Raw genomic sequence first — 18431 nt, 5'->3', positions numbered from 1 at the left:
CTAGTACCTTTGTATGGAATTCTGGGAAAAGAAAAAGGAAAGCATTTCAAGAATAAGGAAAACCATCTCGGGCTCATTTCCTCCCCCTCTTCCCTTCTGGCCCGCGGGTGCGGCCCACCTCCTCCCCTCCCTTCTCCTCTTCCCCGCGTGGGCCGGCATCACGCCCTCGACCCAACTAGGCACAGCGGCAGCTCTTTCCCCTTCCCTCTCCTCACTGATGGGTGGGACTCGATGGCCAGTTTCGTCCCCTCCGACGTGATTCCCGCGTTCGTGTCCGCCGGTCGGCCCTGCCGTCATTCCATCTCAGGGCTAGAGAAGACAACAGCGTTGACGCTAGCTGTCCCTCTCCATGAACCGTCCAATCGCCACCTCTCCTTCTCCCTTGTTTCTCCATGGCACATCAACGCCAGCAGAGCAACCGGTACGGGAATTCCGCCGCCATGGATGAGACCTCTCGAGCTCTCCCTCACTCCCAGGACTACCGCGGACAAGAAGTCACCTCCAAAGCTTCCAGCGCATCATCCTACGCCTGGTTTCGAGCACGTGCAGGCGGAGATATTTAGGTGGGCGGGAAAAGATCTCGCCGTCGCGACCAACCTCGCCGGCCTATAAATAGGCCCGGCCGGTGTAACACCCTAAAATTTGATCTTTTTGAAAAAGATATAAATTGCTTTTAATTTTGTATTTTGTACTCATAAAATATAGAAAAAAGAATATTTTCATTATATTAAAATTCATCATAAGGAGTAGCAACATAGTTGTGCATACATGCCGGTGCATTTGATTTATTGCTTGAGTGGTTTGAATCAAGATTCAAAATGGTTTGAATTGCTTTTGGAAATAAATTAAAAATGGCTTTGAAGTAATGGAAAAGAAAGAAAAAGAGAATTGGAAAATAAAAGAGTTTAAAAAAATTTGTAAAATTTATTGTTGGGAAGCTTACCAAAATTTCTCATTTTTATTTGAATTGAAAAGTATATTTGAAACTATATTTGAATTTGATTTGGATCATATTTGAATTTGGATTGAAAAAGGAAAATAGGAAAATGGAAAACTCTCCCTCTCTTCTGGCCTAGCCGGCCCAGCAAGTCGCTTGGCCCAGCTCCTCTTCTTCCCTGCACGCTGTTTCCCTCTCTCCCGCAGGCAGCCCAACCCCGCTCTCTACCGAGCCAGCCCAGCAAGCAGCTGCGTCACCGTACCGCGCCCCCTTCCCACGTGTGTCGCCGACAAGTGGGGCCCGCATGTCAGCGCCATCATCTCCTTCCTCGCATCGTCTTCCTTTCCCGTCCACGCCGGACTCTGCACCGTCGCCGCATAGGAGTCCGAGGCCGCCCCGCCTCATCTGCCTTACCATGCGCGCCGCGATGCTCCCAAGGCCATAAATAGCAGCTGCCCGCATCGTGCCGCCTCCCTACCGAGCTCTAGAGCAAGCTACATCCACCGAGTCACCGCGTCGCTGCAACCCTAGCCACCGTCGCCACCGTGCTCACCTCGTAGTTCCGCCGCTCCGTCGTCGTCTGGGACCGCTCGCTGAGCTTCGTTAGGAGGTAAGCAAGCAGATGGTACCGCGCTAGCTCTCTCTCTTGCCTTCTATTACCGTAGTGACATCGCCGTTGTTTCATCGGAGTCCTGATCCGCTCGATCGAGCTCATGCACGCCTCTGTGCCTTCGCTTGTCTTCCTAATCCCCTAATCGAGTTCTACTCGCTCTGCTCTCCCACCCCGTGCTAATCCCATGGCCGATGATGCCCAGAACGTCGGATTGACGATCGTCGGCGAGGTCCTCTGTTCTCCATCCATGGCGCCACCACGCACAGCGCTGCTCCAGTGACCCCCGTTTCTCCATTTGATTTGCACCGCCCGATCTGAGATCAACGACCTAGATTAGAAGATACCCCTTCGCGCGGCCGTTTTACAAAAGAGCCCTTGCATTTTTGTATAATAGAACCCGCCATCCCTGAAATTTTGTTAAAGAGTCCCTGCCTTTTCTTTAAATAGTACCCACAGTCCTTTGCCGATTTAAAATCAGATTTTATTTATTTTAAATTCGAAAATCAAGTTCCATCTATTTACAAAATTGCCACTATCTTTATTAGGTCATATCTTCTCCGTTTTAACTCTGATTTGACTCATTCAAGTTGCGTTAGATTCATAATGGAGTAATCTACATATTTATCTTACTGTTAAATATAATTTCAACTTTTGAAATTCAAAGTTAGATTTAATCTATTATTTTAAAGAAAATCTTGTTTAATTCATAACTTTTTCGTTATAGCTCCGATTAGAGTGATTTTTGCGTCTGTGTGTTCGTAGCAACGTGTAGAACATCTTTAAAACCTTTTTACTTGTTGTTTATTATGGTTGGTGTATTGTTCTAATTTAGTTCTATTGTTTGCTTCGTGTATGATTGCATGGATGCTTGTGTGGTGCTTTATGATCATGTCCAGTCGGTGAGCTTTACGTGTCGATCAAGGAGTTCCATTGAAGGTTTGGACTAGAAGAAGGATCTAAGTCTAAGGCAAGTATAGCATGGGATCTTCCTTGTTGTCATATATACCTTTAATCATTTAATTCATGTTGCATGTGTCTATCTTGACTACCACTAAGGATTTCCTAGTACTTTGTTACCTTGTACCTTGTCACCTATGGGGTATTGCATTGGTAGTATGATGCTAGTGCTCAATTAAAGACCATGATCTTGTAACTTGACTAATGGTATATACAATAAAACGCTAAAAGATGCTTTTTAGCAACATGGAACCAGGGGGCTAGAGCATTGGGATATTTTTATGGTGCTCTAGATTCCTCTCCCTAAGGACTTATCTATAAGTGATCATCCAAGACTTACAGTACAGCTGTGAGGCCTACATGGTTTTGGCTTTAGCTTAGTATGAGGACCTTTTCTAGCTTGTTAGTGGTTACCTTTATTAGCGTAAGAATGGCTTGACGAATCAGGTATAGTGCGGCCTCTGTCCCCTTGAGTATAGGTTGCGCGTCATTGTGCCATTAGGAAGGGGGGCTCTACATCTGTTTGCCGAGTGAATCTAATGGCCCTAACTTGTTAGACGAACCTTTAAAAGGCTTCATATTGAACCCTACCAACCTTCCTTGGTAGTGGGTTAAGAGGCTCGCGACCTCGGGCGAAAAGGTAAATCATGACTCACAGTGAAAGTGTACAACCTCTGCGGAGTGTAAAACTGGTATATCAGCCATGCTCACGGTCACGAGCGGCCTTGGAACATTTACAGAATAGATGATGAACACTGATGATACTGATGATGAAGATGCTCACTAATTATTACTGTTTATGCTATTCATTATTCATGTTTACCTGATCATGTGTTTATATGGACTTGTGAATAAACTTATTGCCACCCTATTGCTAAAATCATGACTCATTAAAAGTTAATCGCAGTTAACCAGTGTCAGTCTTTTGAGCCTCATGAACCCCATGTTATATTTGTTGAGTACGACATGTACTTACGCTTGCTTTACTTTTTAAATCTTTGGAAAAATCCCGGATGGGTACCAGATTGCTAGTCTAGAGGAGTTAGGGTTGTGATCAACCAGTCAGTTGTCCCTGTGGATTGGAGTCTTCACTCAAAGATCAGAGTTGTCTTTCTACTATTTGCTGTGTAAGGTTATATCCTTTATACTAAGTATGTTATATATTGAGCATTGTCTTTGGATATTACCCTTATTTGTAGCTACATGTGAGATTTGTTCTTAAAATCGGGTGCTACAGCCGGTGAGCCTTTGCCTGAACCACCACCACTCTGAACTCTGCCTAGAGCTGGAATGAGCCATCTCCCCTTTATCTCCTCCCTTCCCCTCTTATTCCCAGATTCATCCTATTTTCCCCAAATTGGGTGTCACCGCCGCCATGGAGCCCGAGCTCCAATTCATCCCTCTATAGCGCATCTCCAGCCAGGTTGGGAAGCAGGTGAGCACCCGAACCTTTCCTCTACCTCTTTCATCACTCCTAGCACCCTTCTTCTCTATGTTGTTGCCTGCTACCATGTAGCACCCGCCGATGAGCCATGGCTCCATGCTAGTGTCGCCGCCACCGAAAAGGAATGCCCAAGCATGTATCCATTCTCCACGCACCTGTAACCACCTCACACACACCCAACACATGCCTATGCACTCTGTGCGAGGGTGAGCACAGCACCGCGCCACCGCACCCACTACAATGAGCTCTCACCACCACCGTAAACCCGCTCCGCTGCCACCAACCCCACCACCAGTTGTGGCTCGGCCTACGGAGCACTGTCCGCCACGCTGTGACGAACTCTAGTCCAGGACATCACCGATGAGGCCAATTCCGATGAGGCCCATGCCTTGCTCTGCTTTTACCAGCCAGCCGGTGACCACCGTCCGAGCACCATCATCCTTCGTCCCTTCTTCTTCCTCTATCACGTGGGCCTAGGTCCAAAACGGCGTACTGCTCGTTTGAGGAGGAAGGCGAAGGATGGCCCACATGTCAGCAACACGTGTCACCGATGCCCTGACCCCACTTGTCAGACACACTAGTTCACGTACACAGTGCACAACATGCGGATATTTGCTAAGGTCACACGGGCAGTGTACACAGAGTGACGGAAAACCACTTTCCTTACATAGAAAAATTCCAAGAAAATTCCTATAAATACTAGAGGCACCCTAGAGCCTACCCACACATTTACCATGACTTTTCCATTCATCCAAATATCTCCAAAATTCCATAAATTTCCAAAACCCTATTTTTTAACTTCTAAAAATCATATATCCTCCATTCTAATTCCGTTTTTCGTAAAACCACCACCAAAATTCTTCTAAAATCAAACCCTATTTATTTTATCTAGTACCACCATATAGTTCGATGTTTGCTTTTGTGATTGCTTTTGTGGTTAGCGGTAGTCTTAATTATTAGCGACGACCAACAGAGGACGCTAAGTCCAGACTACGTTGAACCGGAAGGAGAGCACAACGAAGGCAAGTCCTAACTCCCCTTCTCCCACCACCATGTTTCACCTTTTCCATCATGAACCCACTACTTTCCACTTTACCTAACAAATAACTAATAAATCTGATTTATATAATCCGTATTATTTTATATAAATATTCATGAGGATGAATAATGTGAGATGTTGTGACTGGTTATGGCTATGTGATATATTGAAATTGTGACATGATATGAGCTCTTGTGATATATTTATAATATGAGCACTTGTGATATGATATAAATCTTTATAATATTCTATGGACTTTTAATCTAAGGATGAACTTAAGAACCAAACTATGTGAATGTGTATTTAGCAAACCCATTTTAGACCAGGGGCGAGTGAGGGGTAGTTTATGTGGTATAAACTACCTTGGTAGGATCGCCTAGTGAGGATTCTTGTTGGTAGATACTCACCTCGGTCGCATAAGGACCGGTTCATAGGCCATCTCGCCAAGCCTAATATTTTGTACAGCCACATGTCTATATGGGTAGACCGGATCTCACACCCTGTTAGATAGAAGTATAAATTCTATGAGGAGGCCGGCGTGGCAACGGACTATCAGGAGACGACACGGATGCTAGGTGATCTTCTATGATCTGGTCGGCATGGATGCTATGTGGTTGTCCATGTAAAATTGTTGTTGTGCCATGTGTGAGCACCTACATATATACTTATATCTATTGGATGCTGTGTGATCATCCAAGTTGTTATCTATTGGATGATAAGTGATCATCCAAGTCGTTTCTGGCCCCTAAGATGCCATGGTAGAATTATATGGAAATCTAAGGTTGAGTCTTTTGGGTATGGGATCTCGTTAGGCCTATTTCCACCACTAATCATGGTTGGGAATTACGCCTATCATGTGGGGAAAAGTGTACACACTCTGCAGAGCGTATTGAATCTATTCGAATAGCCACATCCTTGGAATGGGCAATCACTGGGATGAGGTCTCTTATGATTAGTCATCTTTTATTTATGTGAAATGGAGCTATGCTAATGTGATTATTTAAATAACTTGTGATACTAACCCGGGAACTGGCAAGAAGGGTAATGCTCTTCCAGGGCCCAAATATTATTTGCACTATATTACCATCCCCTTACCACCTCCACGAAAAAGCCTCCACCATCCACTCCACTGTACCCCAAGGTTAGAGCTTGCTAAGTACTTTATGTACTCATCTGTTGATGACTCACAGATATTGACCCCGAAGAGGACTACAACATCGACGAGGAGGCAGACCACGAGGACTAGGAGCCACGCGAAGATTTACGGATTTGCTAGGAGTCACTAGAACATAGGGTTTCGACCACGCTCAAGCTTGGCTGTGGATTAGAGTATCTCTATGTTGTAGTTTCCACTGTAGTATCTACCGCCCTGTTGTAATAAATTGCCGCTTCATGGCAGTAGAACCTCACTAGTTATGTAATGCCTATGGCTATGCCATTTGAACCTTAACTGTCGTAAGACCATATTTTGATTATCAATAAATCTCGGTATTTTATATTAAATCTATGTGCCCATTCTGTTATTTCTGTGCGTATTTGTGCATGATCCTGGCGCAAATACAAGTGCACTAGGACTCTCAAATTGAGGGCCGGACACCTTATCTCTCTTATGTTCTTGCTTTGTATTGCTCTATACTGGTTTGATGAAAATTTCTAGAGTTTGGTCCCGATCTACAAACTAGAGGCCCCGATCTATGAACTGGAGGTGGTACAAGGGCAAGGGAGTACCACATCATCTTCATCTACATCTTAGAAAGTGGGGTAAAACTCATATATGAATTTGGAGCTCTTTATCTCAAATTTCATAGCTTCCCTGTAGGGATCGGTACTACCGATGCTTAGTGCAATGCCCTAGAGTCCAAATGGCTCAGATCCACTCTGCATGCTGAGTAAACTACACCTACCACCATCCCACTTATGCTTTCGTCCTCGCTTTGCGTAAAAGGATTAACCTGAGGATGGTGGGATGGACTCTAGAAACCTTACATGTTGGTCTAACCCACTCTAAACAACCAAGGTGGAACTAAACCCCCACAATATCTCATTACCATGGACATGGGCCACTATGGGCTAAATTCCAAACTGGGCCAGTTTTTACATACACCCCCTCAAACAAACCGACGTCCTCGTCGGCCCAACACACCCACAACCGGGCAAACGATGACCAGGAATGTTCCCTCTTAGCGCACATGATCGTGCATCCAGTGCCAGCACATGTGTCATGTCATGCACCCTATAGGACCTACACACGCAATGAACTCATGTTCGGGCACCTGACCCGCACGCGCCCGTGGCCGCACAGGTCATCTCTGATACCATTTGTAACGCCCCTGAGTCCAAACGGCTCAGATCTACTCTACATGCTGAGCGAACCACACCTACCACCATCTCACTTACGCTTTCATCCTCGCTTTGTGTAAAAGGACTAACCTAGGGATGGTGGGATGGACTCTAGAAGCCTTATATGTTGGTCTAACCCACTCTAAACAACCAAGGTGGGACTAAACCCCCCACAATATCTTATTAACATGCACATGGGCTACTATGGGACAAATTCCAAACTAAGTCGGATGTCACACTTAGCATACTACCGACAAACGTTGGTACTACCGATTAAAGTTGGTACTACTGACAGTTGTTGACTTGCTGCGTTGAATTTGTGTTGATGATTTTTCTAGGCCCATTCACCCCTCCTCTAGGCGACATCAAGGTCCTTTCAAAATACTTACCAAAATGAGGAATATAAAAAATTCAACATATATAATACACAAGGACAAAAACATTAATAGAAATGCTTACTAAAATGAGGAATACCTAATGTATGTTAAAATGACATATTTCGTCAAGTCTACAATTTTTCTTCTCACTTGCAATTTGCAACTCCTGACCGTATAATCTACCTTTGGTCAAGAAAACAGTACTCCATGTTCGCGCATGGGCCACCTGGCTAGTTTAATTGAAAAGAAGAGAGTTGGTGAGCAATCAATTGAAATATATATCTCCTATTCTTGAAAGAAATAGATAAATCCACTTGTCTAAATAAAAAAGGAAGAAACCGATTTATACTATCATACGTCGGGAATGAAATGTAGCCCATAGAACATGGGAGCAGCTTGAGGATGCATGCGCATAGTGATCCCTCTCCCTTTTTGTGACTTAATTCCCTCTCCCTTTAATACTCTAATTTTAGCACATAGTGGACCACGTGGGTGGAAAGTCCCACCTCATTTGTGTTAATTTGTTCGGGCAACAATTAAATTATACCTATAGATTAACTCTATTATATGAATTGAGGATGAAAATGTAAGAGAAATAATGTTACATATAAGCGAGCTCATTCTACATAGGAGCAAGGCCATAAGTAGATTTTACACGGGTTTAAGCTTCATGTTTTGGGCGAGCAGTTTTACGAAATGAGGGGGTCACACATGATGCACACTCGCATGTTAATATTGTTGTCATTTTTTTTGATAAGTCGATGGGGGGAGAAACACCACCACCCCCGACCCACCCACCCACTATAACACCCCAGGTGTTTGTCACCAGTTAAGTAATGGGTTTGAGCTCAAACATGACATGTTAAGTGGTGATGAAGGTGTCAAGATCAAATCTATAAGAGTGAGCTCCAACTTAAACTTGGACAACACACCCTTACTTATATGTGTACCCTTATTAATATTATGCAAGAGTAATGTTAAACATGCTTATTTCATGTACATTACATCAACATGCAACCATCTTGACCAGTGGAAAAGTTTCATGAAGTTTGGAATCAAGAAGTCACATGAAATGATAAGTTATAATCTTTCTTGGATTGCTTTATTAAGTAAATGGGAATATGAGATGTCGACCAAACCTTTCTACCTTGCCCAAATGACTCTAATTGAACTCTACAACAAAAGTCATGAAGGGTTCATACTGAGCAAAAGTCAAGAAAATGCCTCAATCGGTCTAAAACTCTAATTTAAGCTTTACCATGATGCTATTTTGACCTGTGTTGACCAATCACTTACATTGCTTGCATGGAGTTGCACATTAAATAAAAATTGAAGCTTGAGTGGAGTAGAACAAACTTTGTTTTTGGACCAAGAGCCAGATCAACATGGAACTAAGTCAAACAGAGGCTTGAAGATTAAATCAGCTGCTGTCTTAGGCTCCCGGTAAATTTTTCTGTCCCTGAAGTGACAGCAGCAAGTTAACTTCTTCGCGACATTTTATCGTCTAAATTCATGTGTTAGCTCACTTGGATTCCTTAATATGAGTTGAAGTACTATCCATGGAGATGACAAAAAAATAAGTTTCATCAAGTCTGGATCCAGTTTGGACCTTCAAAATTAGCTCCCAAAACGGCTACTTGCACTAAACTTCCTTGCCGATGCCTGAATGTTCTAAGTGTGGGATTTAGTTTCATGTACCCCTCTTTGGAGCGCTAGTTCTCTCTAACTAATCCGAGTTAGACCAACTCTTTTAAGCAAACTTGTAGTAGTCATGTAGCCCTACAAAGTTTACCACAGTTCCTTAAGCTAAGACTCCATGGTTTAGGAGTCAGAAGGGGGAGAAGAATGCAGTTTCAGTCAGCCTGTAACTGAACTATAGAATTTGGTTTTGAGGAACCCTCCTTTGAAGATCCATATATCCAAATCTAGGCCGAGTTAGCTCTAGATGCTTAAAGCAATCTTGTTCACCTCACAAAGATCTACAACTTTGCCTCTTGTGCCGTGATCATAGGATAGCCAGATCGGAGGATAAGGAAGGTTGAAGATGGAGTTTCAATTGTATTTTTGAGGTGGTATTGTCAGCTCCTTAGCTGATTTCAAACTGGAGCCCGTCATGGCGGACCGAGCGCAGGATGCCGCAGCCGCATGGCCCTCGTGCTTGTTCGCATGACCGCCACCTCGCCCACCCCCACAATGTGAAGATGCCGAGCTGCCCTAACGCCCCTCAGTTGCCTCCCCACACCCTCTCTGCCACTCCCTCATCTCGCTGCTCTATGCTAGCGCCATCGCCACCGTGGGCAGAGCCACTCGTCAACCCGCCCATAGCTTCGGGCTCGTAGCCCGAGCCAGGCCGCCACCAGCCCTGCGACCTCCCTCTCCGCCTTGCACATGCTTGCTAGAAGCATCTTGCTGCTGTTGCCACTTCCTTTGCCTTCGCCGTTGCCGCTGCCTTTGCCCTCGCACGTGGCCAAAACTAGTTGTTCTCATATGGCACTAAAAATAGCATATATATTGCATTATATACATAGAGGATGAAAGTTTGCTAATAGATCTATGTAGTTATTGTCCAATGATTCTTCTCATAGATATTAGTATGTTCTGTGATTGTTTGAATATGGTCACAAGCTATTTAGAGTAGCATGTATGTCAAGAACATGTTAGTTTGTAGCAACTAAATATGAGATGAATGTGGTATGCCTCAGCTGTCTAGACTGTAGGTATAGTTTTGGTTGTGCAATTAGTTTCGTGATGCAAATGATGTTTTCTGGGAATATGGCGAATACCAAAGTTGTAGGTAACTTCATAATCTAGCTTGTGTTAAATTTTCATGACCATAGGCCTGATAATTTAGGAGCTATAGATTTTATATTTTCCCTGTTAGGTTTTGCATGCTCTCTGTTCAGATATGAATGATTGTGTTGTTTGACTTTGCTAAGATTTTAATCATGTCTTGGAGATAATAGAAGAAGTTTAGTGATTTTCATGAGCTTTCCAAATTATTAAAGATCACCCCTTTTGGTGGTTTAATCTCCAGTTATGAGCTTGTGAAGTGGAGTGACACATTATGTCCTAATCTGGATAGAGATGTTTCTTTGTGATGTTTGACCTGGTTACCTTTGGAATTAGCTTGTGGTGTTTATAAAAAAGTTGTGCATGGTTTGCTAAGATTTCCAAAAAGTCTATAACCACCTTGTTGTGAAAGCTAGAACTCAACTTATTGTTGTCTGAAGTTGCATGTCAGATTCTATCCATGTTTTGGACAGAATTATAGCTTTGTGTGTTTAAGGCCAAATGATTGTTGAATCACCTAAAGATGATAATAAGAAAGTTGTAGATAACTTAATAATATTTCTATAAAGTTAAGGATCATGCTTGTTGGATGATTAGAACTCCAGTTATATATTTCTGAATTTGATGTCAGTTTTCTGTCCTTATCGGTATAGACCTAAGATGTTAGCATATTTAATCATGTTAACCTATGAGTTAGCTTTTGGAATGAATAACAAAGTGTAGACAATTTCATTAGCTTTCCAGAAAGTCCAAGATCACTTTTATTGAATGATTGTAACTCTAGTTATGGTTCAAACACGTGACTGTTGTTCTGCTGTCCAAATTCTGTGTATGCACTTAAGTTGATTGCCATTCTTGATGTTGCTGGTGCATGCTCTAAATTATGTAGCCCTAGTTACTTAGTTGAATGACTTGCTCTCTAGTGCTTAAATCATTATGATGTGACCATTCTTCATATTCATGCACTTGCATCTTGTATCTCATCAAGGTACACTATATGCACCACGTGAAGGACGTGATGTTAGAGCCGAACCCAAAGATGGAATTTGGTGAATCCAGAAGATGGAAGTACTAATCAAGTGCTGAGATGGGAGATGCTCGCCAAGCGAGTGTCATCTAACAAACACTGACCTAGTGTTGGATCCCAGGCAAGCCCTGGAGCATTCCAAGCCTCCTATGTTTTCAAACAATCAACTTGAGTCCTTTTATGTTGATGCATTAAGTACTAGGAGTTGATTGGAACCACTTGCTGCATATATCTTCCTTGTCCAAAAATATACCTTGAACCCGATGTAGGTCTAGGATTGAATGTATGCTTAGCAATGCTTAGACCGGTAGAAGTCAGGTGATTTCCTGTCACCTGCGATATATAGGTGGATACCAAAGCATGGTTGGCTATATTTGCTATCGTAAAAATTACCATGTGTTGATAAATAAAAGGAGACCAGGCGGGATTGTGATAGAGAAGCAACAAGGCATGGAGGTCTTGGTGCCTATTTATCCCCGTCTATGTCGGTTAAGGACCGATGCGCTGTGCGTCCTCATGTCATGTTGAACTCATGCCTAGCACTTAGTTGGCCGGATAACTCATTCCGACCATGAAGCCGAGTAGCTCAACTCAAGCCGGAACCCGGTAAGTGAAAGTGCGCACCCTGGTTCGTAGTATGGATGTGCGGAGAGCCAATGTTGTGAGTCCAAGGGCGGGTTCGAGTCCCAATCTTCCTGGCAAATTGGTAGAATCCCTAAGGGTGTGGCGCTAATCGGACCCATGAAGTTGGTTCCTGAGTTGTACCAAAGGTGACCCGATGCGACCCTGATGGGGGAAGTATGGGTTTGTGTTAGGAATAATTTCCCAGCTGAGTAGGAATCGATTTGAATCACCGTCTCTACCGGATAGTGAGAACTTGACTGAGCAGCGGCAACATAGCATTAATTAATGGAATTTGATGGTTATTATTAATGAGGAAATGTTACACTGGCTATGGTTACTATTGCATGTTACTAAATGATATTCCACATGTTTAGCATAGGGTAGTTGCTAATCTAGAGATGAATAGCTATAATTAACTTGGTTACCGAATTGTAAAATGTATAGCTCAACTAGTGGCTTTTATGCAAAAAGTTTGTCAAACTAGCTCCACCTATAAAGCCTTGCATACTCTTTGGTGTTACTTTATTTCTAGTTTATGATGGGTAAGTCTAGCTGAGTACATTCGACTACTCAGGGTTTATCCCACCATGTTGTTTTCACTAATCGGTTTTGAAATACAAACTTATATTATTATTTGTGAACTCATTGTAAACATTATTTTCGTTGCAACTCTGTGTATATGATGTGTATTTGCTTAATCATGCGATATTGGTTATGATGTTGATTTACCGATGTTCTTCGTGACACTCGGCGGACTACCGGGTTTATATAAGTGAAAGTATGCGCGCGTTAACGTGTTAAACGGGAACAGTCATATATGATGTTGCCCGCTTGCTGTTGTCGGGCCAGCTATGTACACGCAGTTAAGCTCTCGCTTGCATTGTGAGTTGAACACGTGATGGTGGTACACATGTTTGGGACTGCATGGTGCCCAAGAGGTAAAAATGAGCAACTAATCACTAGAATTTTGTTTTGACCTTGGTGCCAGTGCACTCGGCTGGCCCTAATGTTGCTTCACCCCTGGTTTCCTAGTTAGTTACAAAGATTTATCTTAATAAGATTATATGCACATATCGATTTATATCTATATCTACTCATGTCTTGTCCACCAAATTCTGTGAGGTACCCTCGGGCCATCTATCTCCTCTCCTGATCACTCTGCTTGGCTGGGCTCACCCCCTAGGGTGCGGGCTTTTGGTATTGATGAGGATACCTAGGGGTCCCTGTATTCGTCACTTAATATTACTAATTAGAGACCTCCATGTTCATACTCACAAAATACACTAGAAAAAATAAATCCTAGAAATTCTTACAAAAATAAAGAAAATCTAGCAATCAATTCGGTAGACTCTAATAATACATTGATAATAAGAGTCATTAGATATATTTTATTTTTTCTAAAAACTAGCCACCTCTACCATTAATAAAAACAACATATATAATAACCCCTAAATCTACATCTAAATTATCCACCTATACCATTATAAAACATAATCTTAAGTACCAACCTAAATTTGTATTTGAACTATCCACCATGCCATTTTGATAGATAAACTAAGCAAACCCTTAAATTGGTATCTCATCATTTCTGCCACTTTTAAAATAAACTACAATATCCCCCTCAAATCTAAGTATAAATCAACAACATATGCTAATATATGGAAAATTTTGTAAATAACCACAAATACCACATATATATGTTCCTAAATTACATATTTCTTTTATACTAATACTATAAATAAAACTAATTTAAAGTATGCATGCATTTATTTTAACTGGAACATTATGACGCGCACACACATTGATGGTATCATTTTAAGCACTATATAAATAACTATAAAATGACGCAAATATATGTTTTAAAATTACCCACTTCTATTATTATTAATACATAAAAACTAACTTTAAATAATTATAAAATTCATGCATATATTATAACTCAAATTTCTTGACATATCTATCTATATTGATGGACACTGTAAGCACTGTGTTTTTCTTAGAAAAAAACTAACATGACACATATAATTCTTTGATAAGGAAAAATTCAATTAGCAAAATAGAGGAGGTTAGTGCATACCACCGGATAAAAATTAACCTATAACACTTATGTCTCCAACCATACGTAGTAGTTGATAAGTTTATCACCACCGGATAAAAATTACAGAGATATATACACATATTGCGTTGGAAAATGAACTAAAGGATAGCGCAAAGATAACTGCTATTTATTTGTTGAGGTATTAAACATGATATTATAAAGAGTCTAACCCGTGCAGAAGCACGCGGGTATATAGATGGACTCGCATGCAAGGACCAGAAACCCTCGGCAAAGGCTTTGCCGAGGGCTGTCCTCGGCAAAGACCCCTCGGGGAATTTTTAGACGGCGAAGGGGTCTTTGCCGAGGGCCCTTTATCGGGCACTCGGCAAAGCCTTTGCCGAGGGCCAGGACGGCCCTCGGCAAAGAAAATAAGCCGTCACGCGCCGGCGCCGTTGGCGGTTTCTTTGCCGAGGGCCGACCCTCGGCAAAGAAATGGTTTTTTTTTTGAATTTTTTTTGTCAAGGGCCGGCCCTCGGCAAATAAATTTTTTTATTTTTTTTAAAAATCTTTGCCGAGGGCCTCCTCGCTGGCCCTCGGCAAAGAAATTTTCAGGATTTTTCCCAAAAAAATCTTTGCCGAAGGCTATTGCCAAGGCCCTCGGCAAAAGTTTTTTTTTAAAAAAAATTGTTTGCTGAGGGCCGGCCCTCGGTAAAGAAATAGTTTTTTTTTGAATTTTTTTTAAAAAAAAAACCTTTGCCGAGGGCCTGCTCCCTGGCCCTCGGCAAAGAAATTTTCAGGATTTTTCCAAAAAAATCTTTGCCGAGGGCTATTGTTAGGGCCCTCGGCAAAGGACCCTTCTTTGCCGAGGGCCTTAGTCATTGCCCTCGGCAAAGAGGCAGAAATTTAAATTTTTTTTTGTTTTTTGCATTCCATCGACACAAGCATTTCATATATATATCACACAGAACCCATTTTCTCACAATATATCACAACCGTAATTGTGAACCATAAATCACAATATATTACAACGACAAGTCACATGTTCATCATCATTCACATGTTTATTATGACAAGTTAATGAAATCCAAGCACAAGTCACAACCATAAATCACAAATCATGCTAATGTCCAACCACATCACCTAGCACGAGTCATCATCAAGCTAGCCTATGAGACGATGGTGAAGGAAAAGCAGGATCACCCGGTGACGCACTAGCGGGTTGATTGGAACCCGCGGACGGAAGCTGCACAAAGGAGCAGAGATTGCATGTGTGAGTAATCCGGGAAAACAGTTTTGGAACTTAGAGATTGCATCTAGTAATCTAGGAATACAAAAAGATTAGACTCAATTGAAAATTTCGGCAGCACCTCCCCTGCATGGGGAGGTTTCCAAAACCTGCAAGAAACGACGGCACGAACGCCGACATCCACAATGGCACGAACGCCGACATCCACAACGGCACAAAGGCCGACATACATGCAAAGCACAAGCGAAAAGTGAATTTTCATACTTACAGGAGTAGCTGCAGGAGTAGAAGGTGGAGGAGCTGAAAACTGCACAGGTACACCCTTCTGGGCCTGCAGCGGCCTCGAATGCGACCTTCTAGGCCTGCAGCTGTGCGGTCAGCTCCGTGTTCTGCTCTTGACTTTGCCTTCTTGTTTCTTGTAGCTCGGCCTGCAATATTTCACTCCAATGTATCAGTAATGCAAATCTAATTTAGGTGTGTAAATATCTACATACGACGAGTAAAACAGGAATTACCTGGAGTGCTTGGACCTGCTACAGTGCTGGAGAAGGCCGTGGACATATGGGCTGGCTGGAGCTCATGCTCCGTGCTTAGATAGCGTCGAGGGAGGGAACAGTGGTGGAGTCGATGGCGTCGTCTGCAATCCACAGCCGCCCATGCTTCTTGCCTCCTCCAAGCCTCATGATCGCCTCTGCATCAATGGGCTCAGTGCGCACATTGTAATCTTCCCCATAGATCTCCCTTACCGTTGACGTGTACTCTTGGACTTTAGTGTACACGTTCGGGTCGGAGTACGCCTGGGGCGGGGCAGCCGGGTCGAAGGAGACAGAGGACGACGCCCTGCCCATGTGGGACGTAGCCCACGTAGAGAACTCCGAGACCTCCTCGCCCAGGTGCGCAGCCTCCTACGAGAAAGACGGGAAGATGGTGAGAAATCAAGCAGAATTGAGCGTCAAAATAAATGAAAGAAATCACTTACGTATGCTTGTTTGTATCCGGGGAGGCTACGGCTGCCTTGATGGTGAGTTGGACCTTACCTCATCAGACACTGTTCCCGATGCCTCTCGTGCATGTCAACAAAGTCCTGTGATAACCACTTGTCCACGATCATGGCCCAGCACTCGGGATACGATCGGCACCACCAGGGAATCACCTACAAGTCATCGAGTATTTGACATATAAGAAGATGAAATTGAACCTACTTAATATCAAAACGAATCATTATGAATGTTATTCGCCTACCTCAAGGTACTGGTCCCGGGTCAGCATAATCCGTCTTGCTTGAGGCTTGGGGAGGGACTGCCTAAGTACCGACCTATAGTAGTCTATGTGGGCCTTTACGCACCCATGGTGGTGCATCTCGGTGACGTACTTCCTACAAGCTACGGCAGCCACCCGATCCGCCTGGGCCTCAAGTCCTTCTTCGGCCTTGAAATATTTCTGCATACAAAACCGATGTATCCATTCATTATTTCAATAAAAGATTTAACCAATGAATGTGATGTATTAAGCAATGTTGTGCGAGAGAGACTTACCCAAAACTCCGCTAATACTCGCTCCTGCTTGTTGCGGTAAGTGTCATCCGTGACCAGCGCGTACCTGTCCTAGTTGGAGGCCAGCTCCCGCACCACCGGCTCTACGGACAGTTGCACAATGCTGGGGTACCATTTCCTGCACAAAACACCAAGGATGCTCGCGGGGGTGCGTGCTGGAGTACCCGACAAAACCAACCAGGCCCTGCACAAGTGATTAAAAAAATTTATCAGTTTCTCTTAAGATTTCCAACATATCTTATGAAGTAGTTGTGATAACATCCATAGTTACTTACCTCTTTGCCATAGGCCAAATCACTAGGCGGTTGTGAGGAAGCAGAAGCGGAGGGAGGCTCGTGGGACCTCGCTCGTAGAGAGTCCGGGTAGCGGTACCCTCTCCCTCGCCCTCAAGCGCCTCGCCTCCCTCACCCTCAAGCGCCTCGCCTCCCTCGCCCTCGAGCGCCTCATATCCCTCGCTCGTCTGCTGACCCCTCTCGTCCTCCGACGAGGACGTGGCCATGGCCATCACGTGCTCCTCCTCCAGCACCTCGTCACGTGTCGAGGGAGGAGACCGCTGCCTCCTGTGGCGGCTGCCCCTGGTCCTCCTCTCGTCACCTCCTATGGACGCTGCCCCGGACGACGACCCCTCACCTCGAAGGAGAGGGCGGTCTCTCCCGTAAACCGAGGGCGTGTCACAGCATGGATGTCTGCTCGCCATCTTTGTCCAATCACCTGCAATCACAAAGAATGAACAAGACTAATTAGTACATATATTAGAAATAGATTCAAAATATATAAACAAAACACAAATTAAAAAACCATAGTATTACATGTATTAGGAATAATCTTCATGATTGGGATCATAGGTCTCATCATCACTGTCAAAATTGTCCAAATGGGCAACACTATCCGAAGGTTCTATGTTGTCATCGTCGTCATTGCCTAGAAGTAATCGCTCAAGCATTGCTATGTCCTTGGCATTTACCACCACATCTCCATCGACCTCATCATCAACTGTTTCGTTGTCTACTTCCATTTCGATTGCTTTGGGTAAGACTATCTCAAATGTGCCTGGTAGCCCATCTTCTTGATAGAACTGTCCATCATATGTGTTTGCGTTGAAGTTGTAATCATCATCGTTTGGGGCAGGTAGTTTACCATGTGGAGATACCTAGTGCACAATAGCCCAACCCTTAAGATCCTCTTTGTCTTGGTTGGCGTATCGAGTATAATACACCTACATGGCCTGTTGAGCCACAATGTAGACATCTTTTCCAGGATAGATGGAATCTTCTCGAATCTCGACTAGCCCAAGATGAGGGGTTCATCTCGTTGATCGAGGATTAAACCAGTGGCATTTGAACATGACAGGTTTAAGAGGTTCGTCTCCATGAAATGAGAGTTCATAGATTTCCTCAACTCTACCATGATACTCGAGGCCATCAGTGCCGGGCGTACAAACTCCGC

Source organism: Miscanthus floridulus, chromosome 7, assembly GCF_019320115.1.
Source record: "Miscanthus floridulus cultivar M001 chromosome 7, ASM1932011v1, whole genome shotgun sequence".
In the NCBI taxonomy this organism is placed as follows: domain Eukaryota; kingdom Viridiplantae; phylum Streptophyta; class Magnoliopsida; order Poales; family Poaceae; genus Miscanthus; species Miscanthus floridulus.
Note: the sequence above shows the minus strand (reverse complement) of the source record.